The sequence below is a fragment of the Ovis canadensis genome, chromosome 22 (genome assembly GCF_042477335.2).
Source record: "Ovis canadensis isolate MfBH-ARS-UI-01 breed Bighorn chromosome 22, ARS-UI_OviCan_v2, whole genome shotgun sequence".
Classification (NCBI taxonomy): domain Eukaryota; kingdom Metazoa; phylum Chordata; class Mammalia; order Artiodactyla; family Bovidae; genus Ovis; species Ovis canadensis.
This window is the reverse complement of record NC_091266.1, coordinates 1,730,463-1,752,090: the sequence shown is the minus strand read 5'-3', so window position 1 is coordinate 1,752,090 and position 21,628 is coordinate 1,730,463.

Below are 21,628 nucleotides of genomic sequence, written 5' to 3'. Positions count from 1 at the left end.
ACGAGGCTTTCCCACAGGGCTGTCCCACGTGCACACGTGGTGGGATTCGATCCCCGGCTTCAACGTCAAGGCAGTGCAGGGAAAAAAGTTTCCTCTGGAATGGACTGACACATCTGGGGGACTCTTGGAATGGTGTCACGACGCTGGAGTTCCTCTCGCCTTTCCTGTGGAGAGCGCATCCTCTTGAGATGCGACGGCAACGCCGGGAATTCTTTCCCTAAGAAACACGGAAAGGATCCCTCATCTCGAGCTGGGAGGCGAAACGTGGCTCCCCTGGATGTGTGCGGGACCCTCGTGCTTCCTCTCGAGTGTAGACGGGTATGTCGGGGAACTTCTGGAGTTGCAGCAAGGGTGTGAAGGACCCTTTGGAAGTTCCAGTGGTTAAATGTGATTGGCCTCGAGAAGCCTCAGCGGAAATGGGCCTCATCTCGCCTGGAGGGCAAAACCTCCTGGATTTTCTCGAGTTGCGGCAGGTGCTCTCGACTTACGACGGGGACCTCAGGGACCCGCTCTGGTGGCCTCAGGAAAGGCCAGTCCCCATGCGAGACCCTCGGGGGCCTCTCGGGATTCCTCTCCCGTCGATGCCGGGGCCTAAGACCTTGTGTGGAGTCGGGGCCGGAACCTGAGTATTCCTCTCCAGTGCTGACATGGATCTTGGGGTACTTCTGGAATTTCCCCAGGGGAGTCAGTCCTCGTCTCGAATGCGGGCATGCACTTGTGCTTTCCTCCACAGCGGTAGCAGCAGTGTCACCCAGTCCGCCGCGTGGATCAAAGGATCTATGGATTTCCCTCGAGTCTTTCCCACGAGGCTTTCCCACGAGGCTTTCCCACAGGGCTGTCCCACGTGCACACGTGGTGGGAGTCGATCCTCGGCTTGAACGTCAAGGCAGTGCAGGGAAAACAGGTTCCTCTGGAATGGACTGACACATCTGGGGGACTCTTGGAAAGGTGTCACGACCCTGGAGTTCCTCTCGCCTTTCCTTTGGAGAGCGCCTCCTCTTGAGATGCGACGGGAACGCCGGGAATTCTTTCCCTACGAAACAGGGAAAGGATCCCTCATCTCGAGCTAGGAGGCGGAAACGGGGCTCCCCTGGATGTGTGCGGGACCCCACGTGCTTCCTCTCGAGTGGAGACGGGTATGTCGGGGAACTTCTTGAGTTGCAGCAAGGGTGTGAAGGACCCTTTGGAAGTTCCAGTGGTTAGATGTGATTGGCCTCGAGAAGCCTCAGCGGAAATGGGCCTCACCTCGCCTGGAGGGCAAAACCTCCTGGATTTTCTCGAGTTGCGGCAGGTGCTCTCGACTTACGACGGGGACCTCAGGGACCCGCTCTGGTGGCCTCAGGAAAGGCCAGTCCCCATGCGAGTTCCTCGGGGGCGTCTCGGGATTCCTCTCCCGTCGATTCCGGGGCCTAAGACCTTGTGTGGAGTCGGGGCCGGAACCTGAGGATTCCTCTCCAGTGCTGACATGGATCTTGGGGTACTTCTGGAGTCTCCCCAGGGGAGTCAGTCCTCGTCTCGAATGCGGGCATGCACTTGCGCTTTCCTCCAGAGCGTTAGCAGCACTGTCACGCAGTCCGCCGCGTGGATCAAAGGATCTATGGTTTTCCCTCGAGTCTTTCCCACGAGGCTTTCCCACGAGGCTTTCCCACAGGGCTGTCCCACGTGCACACGTGGTGGGAGTCGATCCTCGGCTTGAACGTCAAGGCAGTGCAGGGAAAACAGGTTCCTCTGGAAGGGACTGACACATCTGGGGGACTCTTGGAATGGTGGCACGACCCTGGAGTTCCTCTCGCCTTTCCTGTGGAGAGCGCCTCCTCTTGAGATGCGACGGAAACGCCGGGAATTCTTTCCCTACGAAACAGGGAAAGGATCCCTCATCTCGAGCTAGGAGGCGGAAACGGGGCTCCCCTGGATGTGTGCGGGACCCCACGTGCTTCCTCTCGAGTGGAGACGGGTATGTCGGGGAACTTCTTGAGTTGCAGCAAGGGTGTGAAGGACCCTTTGGAAGTTCCAGTGGTTAGATGTGATTGGCCTCGAGAAGCCTCAGCGGAAATGGGCCTCATCTCGCCTGGAGGGCAAAACCTCCTGGATTTTCTTGAGTTGCGGCAGGTGCTCTCGACTTACGACGGGGACCTCAGGGACCCGCTCTGGTGGCCTCAGGAAAGGCCAGTCCCCATGCGAGTTCCTCGGGGGTCTCTCGGGATTCCTCTCCTTTCGATGCCGGGCCTAAGACCTTGTGTGGAGTCGGGGCCGGAACCTGAGGATTCCTCTCCAGTGCTGACATGGATCTTGGGGTATTTCTGGAGTCTCCCCAGGGGAGGCAGTCCTCGTCTCGAATGTGGGCATGCACTTGCGCTTTCCTCCAGAGCGGTAGCAGCAGTGTCACGCAGTCCGCCGCGTGGATCAAAGGATCTATGGTTTTCCCTCGAGTCTTTCCCACGAGGCTTTCCCACGAGGCTTTCCCACAGGGTTGTCCCACGTGCACACGTGGTGGGAGTCGATCCTCGGATTGAACGTCAAGGCAGTGCAGGGAAAACAGGTTCCTCTGGAATGGACTGACACATCTGGGGGACTCTTGGAATGGTGGCACGACCCTGGAGTTCCTCTCGCCTTTCCTGTGGAGAGCGCCTCCTGTTGAGATGCGACGGGAACGCCGGGAATTCTTTCCCTACGAAACAGGGAAAGGATCCCTCATCTCGAGCTAGGAGGCGGAAACGGTGCTCTCCTGGATGTGTGTGGGACCCTCGTGCTTCCTCTTGAGTGGAGACGGGTATGTCGGGGAACTTCTTGAGTTGCAGCAAGGGTGTGAAGGACCCTTTGGAAGTTCCAGTTGTTACATGTGATTAGCCTCGAGAAGCCTCAGCGAAAATGGGCCTCATTTCGCCTGGAGGGCAAAACCTCCTGGATTTTCTCGAGTTGCGGCAGGTGCTCTCGACTTACGACAGGGACCTCAGGGACCCGGTCTGGTGGCCTCAGGAAAGGCCAGTCCCCATGCGAGTTCCTCGGGGGCCTCTCGGGATTCCTCTCCCGTCGATGCCGGGCCTAAGACCTTGTGCGGAGTCGGGGCCGGAACCTGAGGATTCCTCTCCAGTGCTGACATGGATCTTGGGGTATTTCTGGAGTCTCCCCAGGGGAGTCAGTCCTCGTCTCGAATGCGGGCATGCACTTGCGCTTTCCTCCAGAGCGGTAGCAGCAGTGTCACGCAGTCCGCCGCGTGGATCAAAGGATCTATGGTTTTCCCACGAGTCTTTTCCACGAGGCTTTCCCACGAGGCTTTCCCACAGGGCTGTCCCACGTGCACACGTGGTGGGATTCGATCCCCGGCTTCAACGTCAAGGCAGTGCAGGGAAAAAAGTTTCCTCTGGAATGGACTGACACATCTGGGGGACTCTTGGAATGGTGGCACGACCCTGGAGTTCCTCTCGCCTTTCCTGTGGAGAGCGCCTCCTGTTGAGATGCGACGGCAACGCCGGGAATTCTTTCCCTAAGAAACACGGAAAGGATCCCTCATCTCGAGCTAGGAGGCGGAAACGGGGCTCCCCTGGATGTGTGCGGGACCCTCGTGCTTCCTCTCGAGTGTAGACGGGTATGTCGGGGAACTTCTTGAGTTGCAGCAAGGGTGTGAAGGACCCTTTGGAAGTTCCAGTTGTTAGATGTGATTAGCCTCGGGAAGCCTCAGCGGAAATGTGCCTCATCTCGCCTGGAGGGCAAAACCTCCTGGATTTTCTCGAGTTGTGGCAGGTGTTCTCGACTTACGACGGGGACCTCAGGGACCCGCTCTGGTGGCCTCAGGAAAGGCCAGTCCCCATGTGATTTCCTCGGGGGCCTCTCGGGATTCCTCTCCCGTCGTTGCCGGGGCCTAAGACCTTGTGTGGAGTCGGGGACGGAACGTGAGGATTCCTCTCCAGTGCTGACATGGATCTTGGGGTACTTCTGGAGTCTCCCCAGGGGAGTCAGTCCTCGTCTCGAATGCGGGCATGCACTTGCGCTTTCCTCCAGAGCGGTAGCAGCAGTGTCACGCAGTCCGCCGCGTGGATCAAAGGATCTATGGTTTTCCCTCAAGTCTTTCCCACGAGGCTTTCCCACGAGGCTTTCCCACAGGGCTGTCCCACGTGCACACGTGGTGGGAGTCGATCCTCGGCTTGAACGTCAAGGCAGTGCAGGGAAAACAGGTTCCTCTGGAATGGACTGACACATCTGGGGGACTCTGGGAATGGAGGCACGACCCTGGAGTTCCTCTCGCCTTTCCTGTGGAGAGCGCCTCCTCTTGAGATGCGACGGGAACGCCGGGAATTCTTTCCCTACGAAACAGGGAAAGGATCCCTCATCTCGAGCTTGGAGCCGGAAACGGGGCTCCCCTGGATGTGTGCGGGACACCACGTGCTTCCTCTCGAGTGGAGACGGGTATGTCGGGGAACTTCTTGAGTTGCAGCAAGGGTGTGAAGGACCCTTTGGAAGTTCCAGTGGTTAGATGTGATTGGCCTCGAGAAGCCTCAGCGGAAATGGGCCTCATCTCGCCTGGAGGGCAAAACCTCCTGGATTTTCTCGAGTTGCGGCAGGTGCTCTCGACTTACGACGGGGACCTCAGGGACTCGCTCTGGTGGCCTCAGGAAAGGCCAGTCCCCATGCGACTTCCTCGGGGGCCTCTCGGGATTCCTCTCCCGTCGATGCCGGGACCGAAGACCTTGTGTGGAGTCGGGGCGGGAACCTGAGGATTCCTCTCCAGTGCTGACATGGATCTTGGGGTAATTCTGTAGTCTCCCCAGGGGAGTCAGTCCTCGTCTGGAATGCGGGCATGCACTTGCGCTATCCTCCAGAGCGGTAGCAGCAGTGTCAAGCAGTCCGCCGCGTGCATCAAATGATCTATGGTTTTCCCTCGAGTCTTTTCCACGAGGCTTTCCCACGAGGCTTTCCCACAGGGCTGTCCCACGTGCACACGTGGTGGGATTCGATCCCCGGCTTCAACGTCAAGGCAGTGCAGGGAAAAAAGTTTCCTCTGGAATGGACTGACACATCTGGGGGACTCTTGGAATGGTGTCACGACGCTGGAGTTCCTCTCGCCTTTCCTGTGGAGAGCGCATCCTCTTGAGATGCGACGGCAACGCCGGGAATTCTTTCCCTAAGAAACACGGAAAGGATCCCTCATCTCGAGCTAGGAGGCGGAAACGGGGCTCCCCTGGATGTGTGCGGGACCCTCGTCCTTCCTCTCGAGTGGAGACGGGTATGTCGGGGAACTTCTAGAGTTGCAGCAAGGGTGTGAAGGACCCTTTGGAAGTTCCAGTTGTTAGATGTGATTAGCCTCGGGAAGCCTCAGCGGAAATGTGCCTCATCTCGCCTGGAGGGCAAAACCTCCTGGATTTTCTCGAGTTGCGGCAGGTGTTCTCGACTTACGACGGGGACCTCAGGGACCCGCTCTGGTGGCCTCAGGAAAGGCCAGTCCCCATGTGATTTCCTCGGGGGCCTCTCGGGATTCCTCTCCCGTCGTTGCCGGGGCCTAAGACCTTGTGTGGAGTCGGGGACGGAACGTGAGGATTCCTCTCCAGTGCTGACATGGATCTTGGGGTACTTCTGGAGTCTCCCCAGGGGAGTCAGTCCTCGTCTCGAATGCGGGCATGCACTTGCGCTTTCCTCCAGAGCGGTAGCAGCAGTGTCACGCAGTCCGCCGCGTGGATCAAAGGATCTATGGTTTTCCCTCGAGTCTTTTCCACGAGGCTTTCCCACGAGGCTTTCCCACAGGGCTGTCCCACGTGCACACGTGGTGGGATTCGATCCCCGGCTTCAACGTCAAGGCAGTGCAGGGAAAAAAGTTTCCTCTGGAATGGACTGACACATCTGGGGGACTCTTGGAATGGTGTCACGACGCTGGAGTTCCTCTCGCCTTTCCTGTGGAGAGCGCATCCTCTTGAGATGCGACGGCAACGCCGGGAATTCTTTCCCTAAGAAACACGGAAAGGATCCCTCATCTCGAGCTAGGAGGCGGAAACGGGGCTCCCCTGGATGTGTGCGGGACCCTCGTGCTTCCTCTCGAGTGTAGACGGGTATGTCGGGGAACTTCTGGAGTTGCAGCAAGGGTGTGAAGGACCCTTTGGAAGTTCCAGTTGTTAGATGTGATTAGCCTCGGGAAGCCTCAGCGGAAATGTGCCTCATCTCGCCTGGAGGGCAAAACCTCCTGGATTTTCTCGAGTTGCGGCAGGTGCTCTCGACTTACGACGGGGACCTCAGGGACCCGCTCTGGTGGCCTCAGGAAAGGCCAGTCCCCATGTGATTTCCTCGGGGGCCTCTCGGGATTCCTCTCCCGTCGTTGCCGGGGCCTAAGACCTTGTGTGGAGTCGGGGACGGAACGTGAGGATTCCTCTCCAGTGCTGACATGGATCTTGGGGTACTTCTGGAATTTCCCCAGGGGAGTCAGTCCTCGTCTCGAATGCGGGCATGCACTTGTGCTTTCCTCCACAGCGGTAGCAGCAGTGTCACGCAGTCCGCCGCGTGGATCAAAGGATCTATGGATTTCCCTCGAGTCTTTCCCACGAGGCTTTCCCACGAGGCTTTCCCACAGGGCTGTCCCACGTGCACACGTGGTGGGAGTCGATCCTCGGCTTGAACGTCAAGGCAGTGCAGGGAAAACAGGTTCCTCTGGAATGGACTGACACATCTGGGGGACTCTTGGAAAGGTGTCACGACCCTGGAGTTCCTCTCGCCTTTCCTTTGGAGAGCGCCTCCTCTTGAGATGCGACGGGAACGCCGGGAATTCTTTCCCTACGAAACAGGGAAAGGATCCCTCATCTCGAGCTAGGAGGCGGAAACGGGGCTCCCCTGGATGTGTGCGGGACCCCACGTGCTTCCTCTCGAGTGGAGACGGGTATGTCGGGGAACTTCTTGAGTTGCAGCAAGGGTGTGAAGGACCCTTTGGAAGTTCCAGTGGTTAGATGTGATTGGCCTCGAGAAGCCTCAGCGGAAATGGGCCTCACCTCGCCTGGAGGGCAAAACCTCCTGGATTTTCTCGAGTTGCGGCAGGTGCTCTCGACTTACGACGGGGACCTCAGGGACCCGCTCTGGTGGCCTCAGGAAAGGCCAGTCCCCATGCGAGTTCCTCGGGGGCGTCTCGGGATTCCTCTCCCGTCGATTCCGGGGCCTAAGACCTTGTGTGGAGTCGGGGCCGGAACCTGAGGATTCCTCTCCAGTGCTGACATGGATCTTGGGGTACTTCTGGAGTCTCCCCAGGGGAGTCAGTCCTCGTCTCGAATGCGGGCATGCACTTGCGCTTTCCTCCAGAGCGTTAGCAGCACTGTCACGCAGTCCGCCGCGTGGATCAAAGGATCTATGGTTTTCCCTCGAGTCTTTCCCACGAGGCTTTCCCACGAGGCTTTCCCACAGGGCTGTCCCACGTGCACACGTGGTGGGAGTCGATCCTCGGCTTGAACGTCAAGGCAGTGCAGGGAAAACAGGTTCCTCTGGAAGGGACTGACACATCTGGGGGACTCTTGGAATGGTGGCACGACCCTGGAGTTCCTCTCGCCTTTCCTGTGGAGAGCGCCTCCTCTTGAGATGCGACGGAAACGCCGGGAATTCTTTCCCTACGAAACAGGGAAAGGATCCCTCATCTCGAGCTAGGAGGCGGAAACGGGGCTCCCCTGGATGTGTGCGGGACCCCACGTGCTTCCTCTCGAGTGGAGACGGGTATGTCGGGGAACTTCTTGAGTTGCAGCAAGGGTGTGAAGGACCCTTTGGAAGTTCCAGTGGTTAGATGTGATTGGCCTCGAGAAGCCTCAGCGGAAATGGGCCTCATCTCGCCTGGAGGGCAAAACCTCCTGGATTTTCTTGAGTTGCGGCAGGTGCTCTCGACTTACGACGGGGACCTCAGGGACCCGCTCTGGTGGCCTCAGGAAAGGCCAGTCCCCATGCGAGTTCCTCGGGGGTCTCTCGGGATTCCTCTCCTTTCGATGCCGGGCCTAAGACCTTGTGTGGAGTCGGGGCCGGAACCTGAGGATTCCTCTCCAGTGCTGACATGGATCTTGGGGTATTTCTGGAGTCTCCCCAGGGGAGGCAGTCCTCGTCTCGAATGTGGGCATGCACTTGCGCTTTCCTCCAGAGCGGTAGCAGCAGTGTCACGCAGTCCGCCGCGTGGATCAAAGGATCTATGGTTTTCCCTCGAGTCTTTCCCACGAGGCTTTCCCACGAGGCTTTCCCACAGGGTTGTCCCACGTGCACACGTGGTGGGAGTCGATCCTCGGATTGAACGTCAAGGCAGTGCAGGGAAAACAGGTTCCTCTGGAATGGACTGACACATCTGGGGGACTCTTGGAATGGTGGCACGACCCTGGAGTTCCTCTCGCCTTTCCTGTGGAGAGCGCCTCCTGTTGAGATGCGACGGGAACGCCGGGAATTCTTTCCCTACGAAACAGGGAAAGGATCCCTCATCTCGAGCTAGGAGGCGGAAACGGTGCTCTCCTGGATGTGTGTGGGACCCTCGTGCTTCCTCTTGAGTGGAGACGGGTATGTCGGGGAACTTCTTGAGTTGCAGCAAGGGTGTGAAGGACCCTTTGGAAGTTCCAGTTGTTACATGTGATTAGCCTCGAGAAGCCTCAGCGAAAATGGGCCTCATTTCGCCTGGAGGGCAAAACCTCCTGGATTTTCTCGAGTTGCGGCAGGTGCTCTCGACTTACGACAGGGACCTCAGGGACCCGGTCTGGTGGCCTCAGGAAAGGCCAGTCCCCATGCGAGTTCCTCGGGGGCCTCTCGGGATTCCTCTCCCGTCGATGCCGGGCCTAAGACCTTGTGCGGAGTCGGGGCCGGAACCTGAGGATTCCTCTCCAGTGCTGACATGGATCTTGGGGTATTTCTGGAGTCTCCCCAGGGGAGTCAGTCCTCGTCTCGAATGCGGGCATGCACTTGCGCTTTCCTCCAGAGCGGTAGCAGCAGTGTCACGCAGTCCGCCGCGTGGATCAAAGGATCTATGGTTTTCCCACGAGTCTTTTCCACGAGGCTTTCCCACGAGGCTTTCCCACAGGGCTGTCCCACGTGCACACGTGGTGGGATTCGATCCCCGGCTTCAACGTCAAGGCAGTGCAGGGAAAAAAGTTTCCTCTGGAATGGACTGACACATCTGGGGGACTCTTGGAATGGTGGCACGACCCTGGAGTTCCTCTCGCCTTTCCTGTGGAGAGCGCCTCCTGTTGAGATGCGACGGCAACGCCGGGAATTCTTTCCCTAAGAAACACGGAAAGGATCCCTCATCTCGAGCTAGGAGGCGGAAACGGGGCTCCCCTGGATGTGTGCGGGACCCTCGTGCTTCCTCTCGAGTGTAGACGGGTATGTCGGGGAACTTCTTGAGTTGCAGCAAGGGTGTGAAGGACCCTTTGGAAGTTCCAGTTGTTAGATGTGATTAGCCTCGGGAAGCCTCAGCGGAAATGTGCCTCATCTCGCCTGGAGGGCAAAACCTCCTGGATTTTCTCGAGTTGTGGCAGGTGTTCTCGACTTACGACGGGGACCTCAGGGACCCGCTCTGGTGGCCTCAGGAAAGGCCAGTCCCCATGTGATTTCCTCGGGGGCCTCTCGGGATTCCTCTCCCGTCGTTGCCGGGGCCTAAGACCTTGTGTGGAGTCGGGGACGGAACGTGAGGATTCCTCTCCAGTGCTGACATGGATCTTGGGGTACTTCTGGAGTCTCCCCAGGGGAGTCAGTCCTCGTCTCGAATGCGGGCATGCACTTGCGCTTTCCTCCAGAGCGGTAGCAGCAGTGTCACGCAGTCCGCCGCGTGGATCAAAGGATCTATGGTTTTCCCTCAAGTCTTTCCCACGAGGCTTTCCCACGAGGCTTTCCCACAGGGCTGTCCCACGTGCACACGTGGTGGGAGTCGATCCTCGGCTTGAACGTCAAGGCAGTGCAGGGAAAACAGGTTCCTCTGGAATGGACTGACACATCTGGGGGACTCTGGGAATGGAGGCACGACCCTGGAGTTCCTCTCGCCTTTCCTGTGGAGAGCGCCTCCTCTTGAGATGCGACGGGAACGCCGGGAATTCTTTCCCTACGAAACAGGGAAAGGATCCCTCATCTCGAGCTTGGAGCCGGAAACGGGGCTCCCCTGGATGTGTGCGGGACACCACGTGCTTCCTCTCGAGTGGAGACGGGTATGTCGGGGAACTTCTTGAGTTGCAGCAAGGGTGTGAAGGACCCTTTGGAAGTTCCAGTGGTTAGATGTGATTGGCCTCGAGAAGCCTCAGCGGAAATGGGCCTCATCTCGCCTGGAGGGCAAAACCTCCTGGATTTTCTCGAGTTGCGGCAGGTGCTCTCGACTTACGACGGGGACCTCAGGGACTCGCTCTGGTGGCCTCAGGAAAGGCCAGTCCCCATGCGACTTCCTCGGGGGCCTCTCGGGATTCCTCTCCCGTCGATGCCGGGACCGAAGACCTTGTGTGGAGTCGGGGCGGGAACCTGAGGATTCCTCTCCAGTGCTGACATGGATCTTGGGGTAATTCTGTAGTCTCCCCAGGGGAGTCAGTCCTCGTCTGGAATGCGGGCATGCACTTGCGCTATCCTCCAGAGCGGTAGCAGCAGTGTCAAGCAGTCCGCCGCGTGCATCAAATGATCTATGGTTTTCCCTCGAGTCTTTTCCACGAGGCTTTCCCACGAGGCTTTCCCACAGGGCTGTCCCACGTGCACACGTGGTGGGATTCGATCCCCGGCTTCAACGTCAAGGCAGTGCAGGGAAAAAAGTTTCCTCTGGAATGGACTGACACATCTGGGGGACTCTTGGAATGGTGTCACGACGCTGGAGTTCCTCTCGCCTTTCCTGTGGAGAGCGCATCCTCTTGAGATGCGACGGCAACGCCGGGAATTCTTTCCCTAAGAAACACGGAAAGGATCCCTCATCTCGAGCTAGGAGGCGGAAACGGGGCTCCCCTGGATGTGTGCGGGACCCTCGTCCTTCCTCTCGAGTGGAGACGGGTATGTCGGGGAACTTCTAGAGTTGCAGCAAGGGTGTGAAGGACCCTTTGGAAGTTCCAGTTGTTAGATGTGATTAGCCTCGGGAAGCCTCAGCGGAAATGTGCCTCATCTCGCCTGGAGGGCAAAACCTCCTGGATTTTCTCGAGTTGCGGCAGGTGTTCTCGACTTACGACGGGGACCTCAGGGACCCGCTCTGGTGGCCTCAGGAAAGGCCAGTCCCCATGTGATTTCCTCGGGGGCCTCTCGGGATTCCTCTCCCGTCGTTGCCGGGGCCTAAGACCTTGTGTGGAGTCGGGGACGGAACGTGAGGATTCCTCTCCAGTGCTGACATGGATCTTGGGGTACTTCTGGAGTCTCCCCAGGGGAGTCAGTCCTCGTCTCGAATGCGGGCATGCACTTGCGCTTTCCTCCAGAGCGGTAGCAGCAGTGTCACGCAGTCCGCCGCGTGGATCAAAGGATCTATGGTTTTCCCTCGAGTCTTTTCCACGAGGCTTTCCCACGAGGCTTTCCCACAGGGCTGTCCCACGTGCACACGTGGTGGGATTCGATCCCCGGCTTCAACGTCAAGGCAGTGCAGGGAAAAAAGTTTCCTCTGGAATGGACTGACACATCTGGGGGACTCTTGGAATGGTGTCACGACGCTGGAGTTCCTCTCGCCTTTCCTGTGGAGAGCGCATCCTCTTGAGATGCGACGGCAACGCCGGGAATTCTTTCCCTAAGAAACACGGAAAGGATCCCTCATCTCGAGCTAGGAGGCGGAAACGGGGCTCCCCTGGATGTGTGCGGGACCCTCGTGCTTCCTCTCGAGTGTAGACGGGTATGTCGGGGAACTTCTGGAGTTGCAGCAAGGGTGTGAAGGACCCTTTGGAAGTTCCAGTTGTTAGATGTGATTAGCCTCGGGAAGCCTCAGCGGAAATGTGCCTCATCTCGCCTGGAGGGCAAAACCTCCTGGATTTTCTCGAGTTGCGGCAGGTGCTCTCGACTTACGACGGGGACCTCAGGGACCCGCTCTGGTGGCCTCAGGAAAGGCCAGTCCCCATGTGATTTCCTCGGGGGCCTCTCGGGATTCCTCTCCCGTCGTTGCCGGGGCCTAAGACCTTGTGTGGAGTCGGGGACGGAACGTGAGGATTCCTCTCCAGTGCTGACATGGATCTTGGGGTACTTCTGGAGTCTCCAAAGGGGAGTCAGTCCTCGTCTCGAATGCGGGCATGCACTTGCGCTTTCCTCCAGAGCGGTAGCAGCAGTGTCACGCAGTCCGCCGCGTGGATCAAAGGATCTATGGTTTTCCCTCAAGTCTTTCCCACGAGGCTTTCCCACGAGGCTTTCCCACAGGGCTGTCCCACGTGCACACGTGGTGGGAGTCGATCCTCGGCTTGAACGTCAAGGCAGTGCAGGGAAAACAGGTTCCTCTCGAATGGACTGACACATCTGGGGGACTCTGGGAATGGAGGCACGACCCTGGAGTTCCTCTCGCCTTTCCTGTGGAGAGCGCCTCCTCTTGAGATGCGACGGGAACGCCGGGAATTCTTTCCCTACGAAACAGGGAAAGGATCCCTCATCTCGAGCTGGGAGGCGAAACGTGGCTCCCCTGGATGTGTGCGGGACCCTCGTGCTTCCTCTCGAGTGGAGACGGGTATGTCGGGGAACTTCTGGAGTTGCAGCAAGGGTGTGAAGGACCCTTTGGAAGTTCCAGTGGTTAAATGTGATTGGCCTCGAGAAGCCTCAGCGGAAATGGGCCTCATCTCGCCTGGAGGGCAAAACCTCCTGGATTTTCTCGAGTTGCGGCAGGTGCTCTCGACTTACGACGGGGACCTCAGGGACCCGCTCTGGTGGCCTCAGGAAAGGCCAGTCCCCATGCGAGACCCTCGGGGGCCTCTCGGGATTCCTCTCCCGTCGATGCCGGGGCCTAAGACCTTGTGTGGAGTCGGGGCCGGAACCTGAGTATTCCTCTCCAGTGCTGACATGGATCTTGGGGTACTTCTGGAATTTCCCCAGGGGAGTCAGTCCTCGTCTCGAATGCGGGCATGCACTTGTGCTTTCCTCCACAGCGGTAGCAGCAGTGTCACGCAGTCCGCCGCGTGGATCAAAGGATCTATGGATTTCCCTCGAGTCTTTCCCACGAGGCTTTCCCACGAGGCTTTCCCACAGGGCTGTCCCACGTGCACACGTGGTGGGAGTCGATCCTCGGCTTGAACGTCAAGGCAGTGCAGGGAAAACAGGTTCCTCTGGAATGGACTGACACATCTGGGGGACTCTTGGAATGGTGTCACGACCCTGGAGTTCCTCTCGCCTTTCCTTTGGAGAGCGCCTCCTCTTGAGATGCGACGGGAACGCCGGGAATTCTTTCCCTACGAAACAGGGAAAGGATCCCTCATCTCGAGCTAGGAGGCGGAAACGGGGCTCCCCTGGATGTGTGCGGGACCCCACGTGCTTCCTCTCGAGTGGAGACGGGTATGTCGGGGAACTTCTTGAGTTGCAGCAAGGGTGTGAAGGACCCTTTGGAAGTTCCAGTGGTTAGATGTGATTGGCCTCGAGAAGCCTCAGCGGAAATGGGCCTCACCTCGCCTGGAGGGCAAAACCTCCTGGATTTTCTCGAGTTGCGGCAGGTGCTCTCGACTTACGACGGGGACCTCAGGGACCCGCTCTGGTGGCCTCAGGAAAGGCCAGTCCCCATGCGAGTTCCTCGGGGGCGTCTCGGGATTCCTCTCCCGTCGATTCCGGGGCCTAAGACCTTGTGTGGAGTCGGGGCCGGAACCTGAGGATTCCTCTCCAGTGCTGACATGGATCTTGGGGTACTTCTGGAGTCTCCCCAGGGGAGTCAGTCCTCGTCTCGAATGCGGGCATGCACTTGCGCTTTCCTCCAGAGCGGTAGCAGCAGTGTCACGCAGTCCGCCGCGTGGATCAAAGGATGTATGTTTTTCCCTAGAGCCTTTCCCACGAGGCTTTCCCACGAGGCTTTCCCACAGGGCTGTCCCACGTGCACACGTGGTGGGAGTCGATCCTCGGCTTGAACGTCAAGGCAGTGCAGGGAAAACAGGTTCCTCTGGAATGGACTGACACATCTGGGGGACTCTTGGAATGGTGGCACGACCCTGGAGTTCCTCTCGCCTTTCCTGTGGAGAGCGTCTCCTCTTGAGATGCGACGGGAACGCCGGGAATTCTTTCCCTACGAAACAGGGAAAGGATCCCTCATCTCGAGCTAGGAGGCGGAAACGGGGCTCCTCTGGATGTGTGCGGGACCCCACGTGCTTCCTCTCGAGTGGAGACGGGTATGTCGGGGAACTTCTTGAGTTGCAGCAAGGGTGTGAAGGACCCTTTGGAAGTTCCAGTGGTTAGACGTGATTAGCCTCGAGAAGCCTCAGCGGAAATGGGCCTCATCTCGCCTGGAGGGCAAAACCTCCTGGATTTTCTCGAGTTGCGGCAGGTGCTCTCGACTTACGACGGGGACCTCAGGGACCCGCTCTGGTGGCCTCAGGAAAGGCCAGTCGCCAGGCGAGTTCCTCGGGGGCCTCTAGGGATTGCTCTCCCGTCGATGCCGGGGCCTAAGACCTTGTGTGGAGTCGGGGCCGGAACCTGAGGATTCCTCTCCAGTGCTGACATGGATCTTGGGGTACTTCTGGAGTCTCCCCAGGGGAGTCAGTCCTCGTCTCGAATGCGGGCATGCACTTACGCTTTCCTCCAGAGCGGTAGCAGCACTGTCACGCAGTCCGCCGCGTGGATCAAAGGATCTATGGTTTTCCCTCGAGTCTTTCCCACGAGGCTTTCCCACGAGGCTTTCCCACAGGGCTGTCCCACGTGCACACGTGGTGGGAGTCGATCCTCGGCTTGAACGTCAAGGCAGTGCAGGGAAAACAGGTTCCTCTGGAATGGACTGACACATCTGGGGGACTCTTGGAATGGTGGCACGACCCTGGAGTTCCTCTCGCCTTTCCTGTGGAGAGCGCCTCCTCTTGAGATGCGACGGGAACGCCGGGAATTCTTTCCCTACGAAACAGGGAAAGGATCCCTCATCTCGAGCTAGGAGGCGGAAACGGGGCTCCCCTGGATGTGTGCGGGACCCCACGTGCTTCCTCTCGAGTGGAGACGGGTATGTCGGGGAACTTCTTGAGTTGCAGCAAGGGTGTGAAGGACCCTTTGGAAGTTCCAGTGGTTAGATGTGATTGGCCTCGAGAAGCCTCAGCGGAAATGGGCCTCATCTCGCCTGGAGGGCAAAACCTCCTGGATTTTCTCGAGTTGCGGCAGGTGCTCTCGACTTACGACGGGGACCTCAGGGACCCGCTCTGGTGGCCTCAGGAAAGGCCAGTCCCCATGCGAGTTCCTCGGGGGTCTCTCGGGATTCCTCTCCTTTCGATGCCGGGCCTAAGACCTTGTGTGGAGTCGGGGCCGGAACCTGAGGATTCCTCTCCAGTGCTGACATGGATCTTGGGGTATTTCTGCAGTCTCCCCAGGGGAGGCAGTCCTCGTCTCGAATGTGGGCATGCACTTGCGCTTTCCTCCAGAGCGGTAGCAGCAGTGTCACGCAGTCCGCCGCGTGGATCAAAGGATCTATGGTTTTCCCTCGAGTCTTTCCCACGAGGCTTTCCCACGAGGCTTTCCCACAGGGTTGTCCCACGTGCACACGTGGTGGGAGTCGATCCTCGGATTGAACGTCAAGGCAGTGCAGGGAAAACAGGTTCCTCTGGAATGGACTGACACATCTGGGGGACTCTTGGAATGGTGGCACGACCCTGGAGTTCCTCTCGCCTTTCCTGTGGAGAGCGCCTCCTGTTGAGATGCGACGGGAACGCCGGGAATTCTTTCCCTACGAAACAGGGAAAGGATCCCTCATCTCGAGCTAGGAGGCGGAAACGGTGCTCTCCTGGATGTGTGTGGGACCCTCGTGCTTCCTCTTGAGTGGAGACGGGTATGTCGGGGAACTTCTTGAGTTGCAGCAAGGGTGTGAAGGACCCTTTGGAAGTTCCAGTTGTTACATGTGATTAGCCTCGAGAAGCCTCAGCGAAAATGGGCCTCATTTCGCCTGGAGGGCAAAACCTCCTGGATTTTCTCGAGTTGCGGCAGGTGCTCTCGACTTACGACAGGGACCTCAGGGACCCGCTCTGGTGGCCTCAGGAAAGGCCAGTCCCCATGCGAGTTCCTCGGGGGCCTCTCGGGATTCCTCTCCCGTCGATGCCGGGCCTAAGACCTTGTGCGGAGTCGGGGCCGGAACCTGAGGATTCCTCTCCAGTGCTGACATGGATCTTGGGGTATTTCTGGAGTCTCCCCAGGGGAGGCAGTCCTCGTCTCGAATGCGGGCATGCACTTGCGCTTTCCTCCAGAGCGGTAGCAGCAGTGTCACGCAGTCCGCCGCGTGGATCAAAGGATCTATGGTTTTCCCTCGAGTCTTTTCCACGAGGCTTTCCCACGAGGATTTCCCACAGGGCTGTCCCACGTGCACACGTGGTGGGATTCGATCCCCGGCTTCAACGTCAAGGCAGTGCAGGGAAAAAAGTTTCCTCTGGAATGGACTGACACATCTGGGGGACTCTTGGAATGGTGGCACGACCCTGGAGTTCCTCTCGCCTTTCCTGTGGAGAGCGCCTCCTGTTGAGATGCGACGGCAACGCCGGGAATTCTTTCCCTAAGAAACACGGAAAGGATCCCTCATCTCGAGCTAGGAGGCGGAAACGGGGCTCCCCTGGATGTGTGCGGGACCCTCGTGCTTCCTCTCGAGTGTAGACGGGTATGTCGGGGAACTTCTTGAGTTGCAGCAAGGGTGTGAAGGACCCTTTGGAAGTTCCAGTTGTTAGATGTGATTAGCCTCGGGAAGCCTCAGCGGAAATGTGCCTCATCTCGCCTGGAGGGCAAAACCTCCTGGATTTTCTCGAGTTGTGGCAGGTGTTCTCGACTTACGACGGGGACCTCAGGGACCCGCTCTGGTGGCCTCAGGAAAGGCCAGTCCCCATGTGATTTCCTCGGGGGCCTCTCGGGATTCCTCTCCCGTCGTTGCCGGGGCCTAAGACCTTGTGTGGAGTCGGGGACGGAACGTGAGGATTCCTCTCCAGTGCTGACATGGATCTTGGGGTACTTCTGGAGTCTCCCCAGGGGAGTCAGTCCTCGTCTCGAATGCGGGCATGCACTTGCGCTTTCCTCCAGAGCGGTAGCAGCAGTGTCACGCAGTCCGCCGCGTGGATCAAAGGATCTATGGTTTTCCCTCAAGTCTTTCCCACGAGGCTTTCCCACGAGGCTTTCCCACAGGGCTGTCCCACGTGCACACGTGGTGGGAGTCGATCCTCGGCTTGAACGTCAAGGCAGTGCAGGGAAAACAGGTTCCTCTGGAATGGACTGACACATCTGGGGGACTCTGGGAATGGAGGCACGACCCTGGAGTTCCTCTCGCCTTTCCTGTGGAGAGCGCCTCCTCTTGAGATGCGACGGGAACGCCGGGAAATCTTTCCCTACGAAACAGGGAAAGGATCCCTCATCTCGAGCTAGGAGGCGAAACGTGGCTCCCCTGGATGTGTGCGGGACCCTCGTGCTTCCTCTCGAGTGGAGACGGGTATGTCGGGGAACTTCTGGAGTTGCAGCAAGGGTGTGAAGGACCCTTTGGAATTTCCAGTGGTTAGATGTGATTAGCCTCGAGAAGCCTCAGTGGAAATGGGCTTCATCTCGCCTGGGGGGCAAAATATCCTGGATTTTCTCGAGTTGCGGCAGGTGCTCTCGACTTACGACGGGGACCTCAGGGACCCGCTCTGGTGACCTCAGGAAAGGCCAGTCCCCATGCCAGTTCCACAGGGGCCTCTTGGGATTCCTCTCCCGTCGATGCCAGGGCCTAAGACCTTGTGTGGAGTCGGGGCCGGAACCTGAGGATTCCTCTCCAGTGCTGACATGGATCTTGGGGTACTTCTGGAGTCTCCCCAGGGGAGTCAGTCCTCGTCTCGAATGCGGGCATGCACTTGCGCTTTCCTCCAGAGCGGTAGCAGCAGTGTCACGCAGTCCGCCGCGTGGATCAAAGGATCTATGGTTTTCCCTCGAGTTTCGCACGAGGCTTTCCCACGAGGCTTTCCACTGGGCTGTCCCACGTGCACACGTGGTGGGACTCGATCCTAGGCTTGAACGTCAAGGCAGTGCAGGGAAAACAGGTTCCTCTGGAATGGACTGACACATCTGGGGGACTCTTGGAATGGTGGCACGACCCTGGAGTTCCTCTCGCCTTTCCTGTGGAGAGCCCCTCCTCTTGAGATGCGACGGGAACGCCGGGAATTCTTTCCCTACAAAACAGGGAAAGGATCCCTCATCTCGAGCTAGGAGGCGGAAACGGGGCTCCCCTGGATGTGTGCGGGACCCCACATGCTTCTTCTCGTGTGGAGACGGGTATGTCGGGGAACTTCTTGAGTTGCAGCAAGGGTGTGAATGACCCTTTGGAAGTTCCAGTGGTTAGATGTGATTGGCCTCGAGAAGCCTCAGCGGAAATGGGCCTCATCTCGCCTGGAGGGCAAAACCTCCTGGATTTTCTCGAGTTGCGGCAGGTGCTCTCGACTTACGACGGGGACCTCAGGGACCCGTTTTGGTGGCCTCAGGAAAGGCCAGTCCCCATGCGACTTCCTCGGGGGCCTCTCGGGATTCCTCTACCGTCGATGCCGGGGCCTAAGACCTTGTGTGGAGTCGGGGCTGGAACCTGAGGATTCCTCTCCAGTGCTGACATGGATCTTGGGGTACTTCTGGAGTCTCCCCAGGAGAGTCAGTCCTCATCTCGAATGCGGGCATGAACTAGCGCTTTCCTCCACAGCGGTAGCAGCAGTGTCACGCAGTCCGCTGCGTGGAGCAAAGGATCTATGGTTTTCCCTAAAGTCTTTCCCACGAGGCTTTCCCACGAGGCTTTCCCACAGGGCTGTCCCACGTGCACAAGTGGTGGGAGTCGATCCTCGGCTTGAACGTCAAGGCAGTGCAGGGAAAACAGGTTCCTCTGGAATGGACTCACACATCTGGGGGACTCTTGGAATGGTGGCACGACACTGGAGTTCCTCTCGCCTTTCCTGTGGAGAGCGCCTCCTCTTGAGATGCGACGGGAACGCCGGGAATTCTTTCCCTACGAAACAGGGAAAGGATCCCTCATCTCGAGCTTGGAGCCGGAAACGGGGCTCCCCTGGATGTGTGCGGGACACCACGTGCTTCCTCTCGAGTGGAGACGGGTATGTCGGGGAACTTCTTGAGTTGCAGCAAGGGTGTGAAGGACCCTTTGGAAGTTCCAGTGGTTAGATGTGATTGGCCTCGAGAAGCCTCAGCGGAAATGGGCCTCATCTCGCCTGGAGGGCAAAACCTCCTGGATTTTCTCGAGTTGCGGCAGGTGCTCTCGACTTACGACGGGGACCTCAGGGACTCGCTCTGGTGGCCTCAGGAAAGGCCAGTCCCCATGCGACTTCCTCGGGGGCCTCTCGGGATTCCTCTCCCGTCGATGCCGGGACCGAAGACCTTGTGTGGAGTCGGGGCGGGAACCTGAGGATTCCTCTCCAGTGCTGACATGGATCTTGGGGTAATTCTGTAGTCTCCCCAGGGGAGTCAGTCCTCGTCTGGAATGCGGGCATGCACTTGCGCTATCCTCCAGAGCGGTAGCAGCAGTGTCAAGCAGTCCGCCGCGTGCATCAAATGATCTATGGTTTTCCCTCGAGTCTTTTCCACGAGGCTTTCCCACGAGGCTTTCCCACAGGGCTGTCCCACGTGCACACGTGGTGGGATTCGATCCCCGGCTTCAACGTCAAGGCAGTGCAGGGAAAAAAGTTTCCTCTGGAATGGACTGACACATCTGGGGGACTCTTGGAATGGTGTCACGACGCTGGAGTTCCTCTCGCCTTTCCTGTGGAGAGCGCATCCTCTTGAGATGCGACGGCAACGCCGGGAATTCTTTCCCTAAGAAACACGGAAAGGATCCCTCATCTCGAGCTAGGAGGCGGAAACGGGGCTCCCCTGGATGTGTGCGGGACCCTCGTCCTTCCTCTCGAGTGGAGACGGGTATGTCGGGGAACTTCTAGAGTTGCAGCAAGGGTGTGAAGGACCCTTTGGAAGTTCCAGTTGTTAGATGTGATTAGCCTCGGGAAGCCTCAGCGGAAATGTGCCTCATCTCGCCTGGAGGGCAAAACCTCCTGGATTTTCTCGAGTTGCGGCAGGTGTTCTCGACTTACGACGGGGACCTCAGGGACCCGCTCTGGTGGCCTCAGGAAAGGCCAGTCCCCATGTGATTTCCTCGGGGGCCTCTCGGGATTCCTCTCCCGTCGTTGCCGGGGCCTAAGACCTTGTGTGGAGTCGGGGACGGAACGTGAGGATTCCTCTCCAGTGCTGACATGGATCTTGGGGTACTTCTGGAGTCTCCCCAGGGGAGTCAGTCCTCGTCTCGAATGCGGGCATGCACTTGCGCTTTCCTCCAGAGTGGTAGCAGCAGTGTCACGCAGTCCGCCGCGTGGATCAAAGGATCTATGGTTTTCCCTCGAGTCTTTTCCACGAGGCTTTCCCACGAGGCTTTCCCACAGGGCTGTCCCACGTGCACACGTGGTGGGATTCGATCCCCGGCTTCAACGTCAAGGCAGTGCAGGGAAAAAAGTTTCCTCTGGAATGGACTGACACATCTGGGGGACTCTTGGAATGGTGTCACGACGCTGGAGTTCCTCTCGCCTTTCCTGTGGAGAGCGCATCCTCTTGAGATGCGACGGCAACGCCGGGAATTCTTTCCCTAAGAAACACGGAAAGGATCCCTCATCTCGAGCTAGGAGGCGGAAACGGGGCTCCCCTGGATGTGTGCGGGACCCTCGTGCTTCCTCTCGAGTGTAGACGGGTATGTCGGGGAACTTCTGGAGTTGCAGCAAGGGTGTGAAGGACCCTTTGGAAGTTCCAGTTGTTAGATGTGATTAGCCTCGGGAAGCCTCAGCGGAAATGTGCCTCATCTCGCCTGGAGGGCAAAACCTCCTGGATTTTCTCGAGTTGCGGCAGGTGCTCTCGACTTACGACGGGGACCTCAGGGACCCGCTCTGGTGGCCTCAGGAAAGGCCAGTCCCCATGTGATTTCCTCGGGGGCCTCTCGGGATTCCTCTCCCGTCGTTGCCGGGGCCTAAGACCTTGTGTGGAGTCGGGGACGGAACGTGAGGATTCCTCTCCAGTGCTGACATGGATCTTGGGGTACTTCTGGAGTCTCCAAAGGGGAGTCAGTCCTCGTCTCGAATGCGGGCATGCACTTGCGCTTTCCTCCAGAGCGGTAGCAGCAGTGTCACGCAGTCCGCCGCGTGGATCAAAGGATCTATGGTTTTCCCTCAAGTCTTTCCCACGAGGCTTTCCCACGAGGCTTTCCCACAGGGCTGTCCCACGTGCACACGTGGTGGGAGTCGATCCTCGGCTTGAACGTCAAGGCAGTGCAGGGAAAACAGGTTCCTCTCGAATGGACTGACACATCTGGGGGACTCTGGGAATGGAGGCACGACCCTGGAGTTCCTCTCGCCTTTCCTGTGGAGAGCGCCTCCTCTTGAGATGCGACGGGAACGCCGGGAATTCTTTCCCTACGAAACAGGGAAAGGATCCCTCATCTCGAGCTGGGAGGCGAAACGTGGCTCCCCTGGATGTGTGCGGGACCCTCGTGCTTCCTCTCGAGTGGAGACGGGTATGTCGGGGAACTTCTGGAGTTGCAGCAAGGGTGTGAAGGACCCTTTGGAAGTTCCAGTGGTTAAAT